Below are 12,113 nucleotides of genomic sequence, written 5' to 3' on the forward strand. Positions count from 1 at the left end.
CTCTGTACCTCCAGGCCTTCCCTTTCCTGATTCTCCAATTAACAGTTGTCAAAACTATAATTTCACCTTATCAACTCAAGAAGGTTTATTTCTATTACTTCTAAGTTTAGTACTATTACTTCTAAGGTAAGCGACACACTTCTTATTCTGGTATTTAAGACTCACTTTTGGTGCCATCTTCTCACCATCTCTTTTCTTGACCACCAGCTGAAAATAATGTCTTTTCAAATACTCTCAAGGGTTTGTCTGGATCTCTCCCTGACCTATTCCTACTGGACAAAAGTTGGGTCATCAAAACAGAGACTCCCCAGTCCCACCCTTCATCCCTCACCAAATAATCATCTCTTCTGTTGATGGCTCCCAACTTCCTATTTCACAGCACAGTATTTTATGTTCCTCATGGGAAATAGAGACCAGATGTTCCATCTCAACCAAGATCTATCTTTCATTACAGCACTTTGAAAAAGACTTTTTCAAAGTCTTTTAAAATCAGATTTTAAAAGATACATTGGGTTTTTATTCAAATCTTTTTAGTAAAACTAAGATAAGTTTAACCCAAGATATGTCAAAGCTGTCATATAGCTGGCAATTAAGGGTAATCCCAGTTATCCCACATGTCTGGAATGCACTTTCTCCTCTTCCCTATGAATCCTTTGCTTTCCTATTCAAGGCTTTTGATCTCTTCCCTTACCATTAGTACTCTCTCCCTCTTGAAATTACATTGTATTAGCTTAGTTTTATGTACCAGTTATATTTTCTTCTCCTAATATATGGATGAAATAAATTGCTTTTAAATTTTCATATCTGGAACTCAAATCCATTGAAAAATGTTTAAAGACTCTGGTTCTGGAGTCAGGAGTACCTGAGTTCAAATATGGCCTCAGACACTTAATGATTGCCTAGTTGTGTGACCTTAGGCAAGTCACTTAGCCCCATTGCCTTAAAAATAAAAAAATTTTAAAAGCTAGAGAGAGAAAAAAATTTAAAAAACAAAAATACAATAAGTTGAAAATAGCAAAATTCATTTTAAAATTATTTGTAGTTTTTTTAAATCAAGTCATCATCTACCTTAGTACATCCTGATCAAAATGATCCCAAAATCATTGTCATGTAACTTGTAGTCTCCAAAACCCTCCACTAATCTGAACAAATATTATTAACATACTGAAATGGAAGATCATTTTCACCTTATAGAAGTTTCTGAGATAGCAGCAGCATGATCCAAATCATAGAGATCAGAGGAGCTTTGAGCTTCATGAAGCACTTCATTTTGAAGATGAGCAAACTGAGAAAGACTGAATGACTTGCAGAAGCTATAGATCCATAACATAAACCTAAGTAAGCTAATATAATGTAATTTCAAGAGGGAGAGAGTATAATGTGAAGGGAAGAGCCCAAAAGCCTTGAATAGGAAAGCAAGGGATTCATAGAGAAGAGGAGAAAGTGTGAGTTTTAAAGTTCGGAGAAAGATTCACAAAACATTTTCTAAAGATTGTCATTTTTAAAGATAAATTCAGATCCTGGGACATTGTATGTCAGCTGCTAGAGCAACCCAATGTGGTGGTGGTGGTGGTGGTGGGTTTGGTGGGGGTGGGAGTGCATTGTTTGTTAGAGTCATCTGGTAGCTTTTTATTTTTATTAATCTTGCCATCTAATTCTTTTCTTACCATCAACTGATTCTATGCTATTGAAAAAAAATGTAAGTACTATAAATACCTCCTAAATATTATAACCCCAGGGCAAAGTTCTAGTTGCCTTGCCCTAGTTATGCTTCTGCCAAGATCACACAGGCAGAGAATGACAGAGTCACAATTCAACAGCAGGTTTTCTAAATCCAAAAGCCAATACTCTTTCCACGAATTTGACATTTTTAATCCTGTGGTGCCAGCCTCTTCCCTAAATGAACCCTTTATCTATTAGCCTCAGATGTAAAAAACATGTAATAACTGAATCAGCGAGCAACAGGATGACTTCTGGAGGAGAAACAAAAATGTTGATTTTATTGGGTATTGCTCGCTAGTTCTTTAAATCCAGTCCCCCATGAGGAAGCTGATGGGCCTGACTATGTAAAGAGAGTGAGCCTGCTATTTCCAAAGGAAGTCCAAAGTATTTTCCCTTTGCCTTCCCTGGATCCTGTCAGTAGCCCTTTCATAGTTTAAATAAATATTGAATTAAATTACTCCCAAAGGTCTCCATGTAATAGTGACACCTCAGGCTCTATTAACCTTAACTGCCCTGAGATGGAGGAACACATATATGCTAGTACAGAGAATCTGAGGCTCTGCTTGGCTCCTACTCATTTCCCCCAGATCCCCAGATCCCCTTGTGGACCAAGGGGAAGAACTATCCCCTGAGCTTCAAATGAATATTAGAACACTTTCATGATTTGTTGGGTCAACCTTGGACTTGAAAGGTCTGTCCCCGTTTCCCAGGATGGATTCTGGGGAGTCCTGAGTATTTCGCTGATCTAGAATTCTTCCCAGGGAAAAAAAGAGTTGGAAATCATAGGTTCATAGACTCGGAGCTGAAAGGGATCTTGGAGGTCATATAGCCTAAGTCCTTCCTCTTTTTTTTTTTTAACAAAGGGGGAAACAAGCAGAGAAAATTCAAGTGACTGGCTCAAATTCAAGTGACAGAGTTCATAAATGACAAAGGCAGAATCAGAGTTCCTGTTTTCCTGCTTCCAAGTCCAACCACTAAGCCAGGAGTAGGCTACCTCAGGAGTCAGTGGCTCCATCTCCAAGCAATGACCACATGAAGATCAAATGGAAATTACCCCATTTGATGTAAAGTGTTTTGTGAATATTGAAGCATTATTTAAAGGCCAGTAATTACAACTGGTAGAGGCATAATTTGGACAGGAGGTTCAAATAAAGTTCCTGTCAATTTGGAGAGATTCTATAATAATTTCAAAGGCTACTATTTAAGAGTAACCTTTGAAATTATTATAGAATCTCTCCAAATTATTTATTTAATGCTTATTTAAGAAGCATGAAAAAAAATGTAGAGATACTTATTCTGGCACATAAGAAGCTGGATCTACAGTGACATGTATGGTATGAGTATAGAATGTAGATTTGAAAATGAAAAGTCCCCTTGAGTTACTTTCTCCCCCTTGCAAATCTCCCAAGAGGCTTAAATAGTGTCTCAACTAATAGGACTTTTTTTCCTGATTGCTATTTTCTTTTCTTTTTCCAATTACATGTTATGTAAGCTTTTCAACATTCATCCACTTGCATGTTATAATTTACACAATTTTCTTCCACCCTCCTTTCCCACCCCCCCTCCCCTCAGTAGTGAATACTTTCATAAAAATTGTTTATGTACATTTGTGTTTAACATGTTTACATATTAGTCATTTTTGTATACGAGGAATTAGGACTAAGGGAAAAGAAAGAAAACCATGGGATAGGAAGGAAAAACAGGAGAAATGTTTAAAAAGTGAACATAGTGTTCATTCAGATTCTGTGTTTTGATTTTTTCCCTCCTTTGGATGTGGATGACGTTGTCTATAACAGGTCTCCCAGACTGTTCTAAATCTCTGAACTGCTGAGAGAAGCTACATCCAGAATTCAACTAACTAGAACCTTAATGGATATGTAAAGAGTCTAGATGGGAGAGTCAGAGAATATGGATTTGAACCAGGACTCTGGGTCACTTTGACAAGTACCTGAAGTTCTGACTCTTCTGGAAAATGAAGAGGTCAGGTCCTGTGACTTCCACAATGAAATCTAGAAACATAGGATCTCTTACTTTGGACACCGATTTCAAAAAGGATGATCACAATTCAATTTATTCACAAAATAACAAAAATATAGATCTGAGCCTAATGAGACTTCAGAGGGCCAACTAGTCCAGTCCCCTGATTTTACAGTTGAGAACATAGACACCTAAGAAAGTTCAATTACTTGTCCAAGGTCCCATAGAGAGTTAGCATCAGATATAGAATTTTTACAGAGGTCCTCATTTGATATCAATGCAATGAGCATTTATTAAGCACCAATTGTATATAAAGCCCTCTAACAGAGCTGTAAATACAAAGATAGTGATAATAACTGCCAGTTCTGTGGCACTTTAAGGTTTACAAAGCAATTATTATTGCTTTGTATATATTGTATATAATAATATACAATATCTCTTAGTTCCTTACAATAATACTAAAAAGTTGATATTGTAATAGAGGAAGAAACTGAGTCAGAGAGAAGTTAAATGACTTGCCTAGGGTCATGAGTAAGCTAGTGCATAGAGTGACAGACCTGGAGTCATGAAACCTCATCTTCCTGAGTTCAAATCTGTCCTCAGATACTTATTAACTGTGAAACCCTGGGCAAGTCATTTCACTTTGTCTGCCACAGTTTTCTCATCTGTAAAATGAACTGGAGAAGGAAATGACAAACTATTCCAGTATCTTTCCTCATTAAACTCCAAATTGGGTCACAAAGAATTGCTTACAACTGAAATGATTGCTCCCAGGGTCACACAGCTAGAAGGGTCTGAGATCGGATTTGAACTCTTAAGTCCTAAGGCTTTTGTGGCCTTATCATCCTCTTCTATGAGATGAAGGAAACTAAATGACCTCTATATTCTTGCCCTTTGTAATTATAAATCTGTCATTCTATGGATGGTAATTAGATGGTCTGAGTGCCAACTCAGAGACTTTACTATCTAATCTCAGATGATTCCAAAGTCAAATTACCATGGTTGGCTTTATTTTATGATTTATTTTTCATCTACTCACCAACTTACCATCTCTAATTCTAGGGAATATGTAACACCCAGTCCCAAGGAGGTTAGCCATTCATTAGCTTAAAGTTAAAAGCATTAGACTAGATGACCCTTATGGTTCTCTCAAAGCCATTGGATTCTGCAGTCTCCTCCAATAGAAGGATACTTGGTCGATGACACAACATGTGCTGAACCAGGCAAAAAGGATTCAGCTGTGAGTAAAGGGTCTCTCTTCACTTGGGAAAATTACCGAATCACAAAATGTCAAAGTAAGGAAAGTCCTTAGGAAATAGTACATAAAACGTCAAACCAGGAAAGTACTTTAGAACATAGAACAAAGAAGGAACTTTAGAAGACCTTTGTCTTTGGGACATAGAACATTGTCTATCTGAGCTGGAAGCGTGCTTACAACATAAAACATAGAATGTCCGAACTGGAAGGAAATTGAGAATGTAGACCATCACGACTGGGAGGTGCCTTAGAACATAGAATATCAGAGGTAGAAAATGTGTACAACATAAAACATAGAGTATCAGAATTGGAAGAGAACTTAAAATGTAGAATATTAGAGCTGGGAGGGACCTCAGAATGAAGGCTAGAAGGAGCTTCAGACACTTGGTCAAGCATCTAATACATATCAGAAACTAGATTTGAACCCAACTCTTCTCTGAATCCATTTTGACATTTTCTTTGTAACTCTGCCTCTCCAGATGAAGAATTTTAGACCCAGAGGGATGGAAATGATTTGTCCAAGGTCACCCAACCAATCATTGGCACTGCTAACATGTGACTCTCATTTTTACTTTATGATTGGTGGATTACATAACGGTGGGATTGAGGAAAAGTAGCAGTGCTACCTGAGAGTTAAATTAAAGAGAATTTAGAACAGGATTTTTACTGGTTTCTCGAGTGAGGAAAGATCAATCTATCTTTGGACTCAAGATCCATCTGTCATTTCTTTTTGCAAATGAGTGAGGAGTATTGGTTAGATATGTGATATGTGGGGCAGGCCTTTGGAACAGAGATGAGTTATCTCTGCTCTCTGGCAGAGTCTAAGTCTCCCACCAAGGAAGCCAAGAAATCAACGGAAAGATAGGAAATTTTATGCACTATTAGTACATAATTTTGTGTACTATTTCCTAAGCAAAGATAGGAGCTTAGATTACTAGGCAACAGAACTAAACTCCCTCTTGAGAAATATACTTTAGTCATACTGGCCTGGAGTGAGAGAAATGGATCAAGGTGGAGGGGTAAGATTTCTAGGAGCCCAGAGTTTTGGAGCCCCCTGGGAGGGATAGAGAAGGCAGCTGCACATCTTCATCAAAGGTCTTCATCAAAGGTCATCATCAAAGGATGACCTGAAGCCTACAAAGGGAATCTCTAGAGTCCCATAGAAGAGTTTCCATATCCAGGGGATCAGGGACCTACAGGGGTCACAGCAGCTGCAAAGCAGTTGTTCAAGGGGCAGGAGAGGAGGACCTGGAAGCAGATTCTAAGCAGATTCTAAGTGGTCTAAAGTACAGAATTAGCAGGTCTGCTTTCTTTATCAAGGATGATGGATACAACAACAATGGTTAGCAGGGAATTGATCACCAAGATAAGTAAAGAGAGGAAGCATCCTTTGGTACCCTAGATGAGCTCAAATCTGTACAAGTAAGCCTAGTAACAGAGGGTAAATTTAATAGCTATGAGTGGAAGTTTAAAAGAGACCAGCTGAGGCTTGATAGCAGAAAAGATTTCCTCACAACTAGAGTTGCCCAAAATCCAATAGACTGCCTTGAAGTGAGGAGGAGATTTCCCTCTCCTTGGAAGTCATCCAGCCTGCAGGAGCTAGGTGAACATTTGTCAGGTATGTTGAAGTTTGGATTCCTTTTTCAGGTTGGATTTTGATTATATGGTCCCTGAGTCCACCCCAACTAAAAAAAATTCTATAATTATGTATTTTTGTGAATTCATCTTGTACTAAAATCCTGATTACTTCTTTCAAACTACAAGTGGTGGAGAAGGTTCAGGCTGGCATTGATTGAAAGATACCCTAATCTGGCAGCTCCCTATCCCAAGGAATTCACAGGTATAGTCTCTTCCACTAATTGGGATTCATTTCTTAGATCTTGAGCTAGTCACTCAACTTGCCAGAGCTCAATATTGTCCTAGTCTAGAAAAAGAGATTCAGACTAGACTGTCTTAAAGGAGATCCCCTCACTCTTAACTCCTTTGTCAACCTACCAGAGAACAGGGATCTGAGGGGAATGAAACATTAAACCAACAAGTTTTGACTGTAGGTGAGGGAGAGAAAAGGAAATTTGGAATGTGGCCTTTATCGATGAGAGCTCAATCCTCCAAGATGCTGTAGATGGGAGTGGGAGGTGTTGGTTATAAGTCGGCCTTACCCATCTCTAGAGATTGGAGGCCCCTGTCTCACAATTGGCTAAGGTTACCCCAGTATCTTTCTCAGGACCTGCAGATCAGGCGAAAAGATAATGAGATCCCCTGAAAGCTTTGTCTTCGAAGTAGGCTCAGTTTCAGAATTCTCTGTGGGGGTGTGGTGGGAGAAGGATGATGGGGACCTCCAGGCATTTCCTTCTCTCTAGCCCCCTGACATGGACCCTTCTCGGCAGGGAGCTCCAAAGAATGAAATGAAGGAAGGAGAGATCAAGGAGTCAGGTTGCAGGGCAAGAAAGGCCTTGGAATTCACTGCAGGGGATGAAGAAACAAAAAAACACCAAGGCTTCCTTTGGGTTGGCAGGCGAAGAGACTCCCAGGCTGCTAAAGACTCCCAGGGTGAGGAATGTGGGGAAGGAGACCTGGTGGTGTTTCCATGGAAGCCAGCTTCTCTCCACCACCTCCTCTGACTAAAGCCATCTCTGGGGGGCAGAAAACCAGGATAACCACCCCAGGCCCTGGATTTGGTGCCTCTTAGTCTATGCTACTGGAAACAGGCAGCTAGGCAGTGACTCAGAGGTGGGGGATGCAGGGAGCAGAGGAGGAGCCTCCTATAACCAAGTGCTAAAAAAAGACCTGAGGGTCAGAGAGTAGCCAACAATCCCCCTGTCTTTAGCTGCTTTTAATAGACAGAGTCTATGACTTCAAGTTAAAGGGACCTTAGAGACGAGCTAGTTTTCCAGTCCAATTAAAGGAGTATTTCAGTGACCACTAAGCAGAGGACACCATGCCAGGGGCTGGCAGAACCAAAGGCAAACCAAACCAAACAAAGCTCAATCCCTGCCTTCAAGGAGCTGTCCTTCAAGAAGGGCATTCCACTGGGGGAACAACATGTTAAGAGATGGAAATGCACGTGATAATTTGAGGAGGGCAAGAATCCAAAGGACTGTGGGCATCAGGAAAGGTTTTCAGGAGGGAAATGGTTCCTGAGTTAAGGTTAGAAGCTAGGGATGCTAAAGGACTGAGATGAGGAATGAGCAGATTTCAGCTCTAGGGATCTATAGATAGGCAGGCAGGCAGGAGGTGGAATTTTGAATCCAAGGAATAGAAAGCAGACTGACCAAGGTTGTTTCTGAAAGTGTTCAGTTTGACAAACTAGAATTTCTGAAAGTGAATGCCGCAGAATCACTGGAAGTTCACAGAACATAGAATTCATCTAGTTTCACTTCTACAGTTAACAAATGGGAAAGCCAGAGACCCAGGAGAGACATTCATATATCCGTTTTACAGATGAGGAAACTGAGACCCCAAAATGCTGAGTAATGTGCAGATGGATAGAGAGTGCCAGAGCCAAGATTCTGAGCCCAGATTTCCAGGTCAGAGTTTATTCCCTAATGCCTTTCTTGACAGATCATAGGTTCCTAAGTCTGCTTATAAAAAATGGGAAAAGTCCCACATGTTTCAAAATATTCATAGCAGCTTTTTTTGTAGTGGCTAAGAATAGCTGAGCAAGGTAGATGAATGTTGTGGAATACTATTGTTCTATAAGAAACCAGGAATATTCGAACTCTAGAGAAGTATGGAACTAATTATAGGATGCTGAGCGAAGGGAGCAGAACCAAGAGGACACTGTACACATTAACAACATTGTCAGTTGATCAACCTTGATGGATGCAACTCCTTTCAGGAGTTCAGAGACCCGGGACAACCCTAGGAGACTTGCCATGGACAATGCTATCCACAAGCAGAGGAAGAAAAACAAAACAAACCAAAACAAACCTGCAGAATCTGAATGAATACTACATTCCCTTTTTTTTGCAAGGCAATGGAGTTAAGTGACTTGCCCAAGGTCACACAGTTAAGTAAGTATTAAGTGTCTGAGGTCAATTTTGAACTCAGGTCTTCCTGACTCCAAGGCCAGTGCTCTATTCACTGCACCACCTAGTTGCCCCTACATTCACTTTTATGTATTTATTTATTTATTGGTTGCCTACATTCAACTTTTTAAAATTTTCTTTTTTGTTTTTCTTTTGTATCTCACGGTTTTCTTTCTTTTCCCTTAATCTTAATGCCTCATACAGAAAATAACTAATCTGTAAACATGTTAAACACACACACACACACACACACACACATACACACACAAACACACATAAAACTGACCTCAGAAACAAAACCTCTCATTTTGCATCTGCGAAATAAGGAATAGGGAATAAGCATCCTAGATCCTCTTCAGAGTTGATGCTCTCGTGTGTAACAGGGGTCACACCTCCAGAAAGCAGCCAAGACTTGAGAAAAACTGAATCCAGAAGGCCCAATCAAGGCTTTACATTTCCAGATGCCTCCAAAGAAAACATTAGATGGGTCCCTGGAATGGTGTTCATTTACCCCAAAGGTGGTCACATAATTTTAAAGTAGATAAAACTCTTTTCTGGCACACTCCTTTTGCCCTTCAAAGTTCTCCTATCCCTGACTTCTCCTCATTCTTCCTCAACTGATATCTCTCTCTCTCAGGTACTTGTCTCATATTCCTTTAGTATAGTGGAAACATCTTTGGAGTCAGGGGTCCTGGATTCAAATCCCATCCCTAATGATTACTTCCTGTGTGAGCTACTCAATTAGCCTCCCTTAGTCTTATTGCCCTCATCTGTAAGATGGGAAATGACTCAGGTGTTTCTTCCAACTGTATGATCCTATAATCCTCTCTGGTAGCTTGATAGAAAAGCTTAGGCAAGTATCAGAATTAGTTTACAGCTCTCTTTAGGAAAAGGGAGCTCCTAGAGTTGGAAGGATCTGCAAAGGTCAGCTAATCCAGTCCACTTATTTTTACAGATGAGGAAACTGAGGTTCAGAGAAGGGGAAAGACAGTAGGATCACAGACTTCCATCCAGAAAGGGCCCTTGACTTGAGTTAGAACACTCACCCATATACATTTGTATTTTCAGAGGAGTTTCTAGAAAATGGAAAAATCTTCAGAGATCCAAAAGCAAGGTGAGAGTTCAGGTCCTTTGACTCAAGCCCTACTTTCCGTTTGGAGATGACCGAAATACTACTCTGTAGTCCCACAGGTTGAGCGTGGTCTGAACAGAAGACAGGAGAATTTACTGCTTGATAGTGCAGAAATAGAGAAACTCTAGGAAGACCTCAAAACTCCATAGGATCCACTCATGGGATTCATATCTAGCTTTAGAGATGGAAGGGGTGTCAGATATTCTATTTGCACCCTCTCCTCTTACAGATGAGGAAAGCACGGATCGAGGAGGCTAAGTGGCTTTCCCACAGTTCTACAGACAATAAACAGTAGATCTGATCCCAGGTCGTCTGCCCTCCCCACAGCTAGGACCAAGGTACAGATAGAAGAGGACTTGAATTTGCCCTGTTATTGTTGCTGTTCAGTCAGGTCCAACTCTTTGGGACCCCTTTGAGGTTTTTCTTGCCAAAGATACTGGAATTGGTTTGTCATTCTCTTTTCCAGCTCATTTTACAGATGGAGACACTGAGGCAAACAGGGTTAAGTGATTTGCCTTGGGTCATATAGCTAATAAGTGGATTTGAACTCAGTTCTTCCTGACTCCAGGTCTTGTATTCATTCTATCCACAAGACACCTGATAATGTTTGTCCTTCATTCTCTTCAGGAATTATCGAGTCAACCTTGCACTGGGGTCAGCTAATCTACTCTGTTTCGTTCCAGTTTTAGGATATATGCTGCCAAAGTGAGCACTTGGCTTTCATTCTCGAAGAAGCCCCTGACATCAGGGAGGTGATGCCAAGTACATGATTTGAATATGAATCAGGATGACTGGAGATGGTCCTGGATGTGAGGCAATCAGGGTTAAGTGATTTGTCCAAGGTCTCACAGCTAGTAAGAGTCAAGTATATGAGACCAAATTTGAACTTCCATCCTCCTGACTCCAAGACTAGTGCTCTATCCATCGTACCACCTAGCTGCCTTACTGTAACCATTAAAACTACCACCACAACCACCACTCTCGGGCCATCCAAAATTTGTCTCCTTGGAGCCTCCAGACAAGTACCAATCATATTTCTTCTACTCTTCCCTTCAATCCAAGTCATAATAATGATAACAATGATGACTTTCATTTATATGATATGATTTCAAAGTCATTATAGAGTCTGAGATTCCCACAAAAAAATTCCTGGGAGTTATAAGGCAGGAAGCCATCTATAAAATGGGGTTAATGACAAAACCTATTTCCCAGAGTCATTATAAGGAGACAATGAGATAATAATTCTAAAGAACTTTGGGAATCTTAAAGAATTGTACATTTTTGTTTATGCCAGTACCCAGAGTCCTACCTCTTTCTTCTTGTCTTCAATGATTTATCCCTGAGAATTTTTCTTCTATTAATTCAGGTACAAACTATGCAAGGCTGTTCATGGGCAGATTTTTACCCCTTTCCTTCCATACCTTTATCCTTGAGGATCTTTGAATCATAGACCTATAGCTTGAAGGAAATTCAAAGTCATTCACCAAGTTCAACCTCTTCATTTATAGATGGGGAAACTGAGGTTGAATAAAGTGAGGTACTATGCCCAAGGTCACATAGATAGTAAGTGACAGAGTCAGGAGTCAAATCTTTTCTTTCAAGGAGCCTTTCTTGATAGCTCCTATTAGCAATGGCCTTCTCTCAGTAAGCTCTAACAGAGGGCTTCACATGTTTCTAAGTCACTTAGACAATATAGTGGACTATCATTATCTTTACTTGAATCTTAGCTCCCTACTCTACTGTGAGCTCCATGAAGGTTGGAATCCTCGAGCACTTTGCACATAGGAGTAGCTTAATAAATATTTGTTGAATGAATACAAGAATGAACTTGGATTTCAAGCTGAGAGCACGTAGAGGAAGTAGTAGGAAGCAAATAGAACAAACATTCTTGATCTTTGTTTTGTTGTTTGTTTCTTGGACCCAATGGCAGTCTATAAACTGGAATGGGGAACCTTTATTCTGTCAAGGGACATTTAGATACCTATAATACCATTTCC

General features: G+C 40.0%; 1 protein-coding gene and 1 pseudogene across 1 annotated transcript in view; both read right to left on the reverse strand.

Annotated features, from left to right (window-relative positions):
- ALX4 (ALX homeobox 4) overlaps window positions 1–12,113 on the reverse strand; it is a 67,251-nt gene that overhangs the window by 37,033 nt on the left and 18,105 nt on the right. The window lies entirely within an intron of this gene.
- On the reverse strand, window positions 10,717–10,829 carry LOC141519738 (U6 spliceosomal RNA; annotated as a pseudogene).

Source organism: Macrotis lagotis, chromosome 3 (genome assembly GCF_037893015.1).
Source record: "Macrotis lagotis isolate mMagLag1 chromosome 3, bilby.v1.9.chrom.fasta, whole genome shotgun sequence".
Lineage (NCBI taxonomy): Eukaryota > Metazoa > Chordata > Mammalia > Peramelemorphia > Peramelidae > Macrotis > Macrotis lagotis.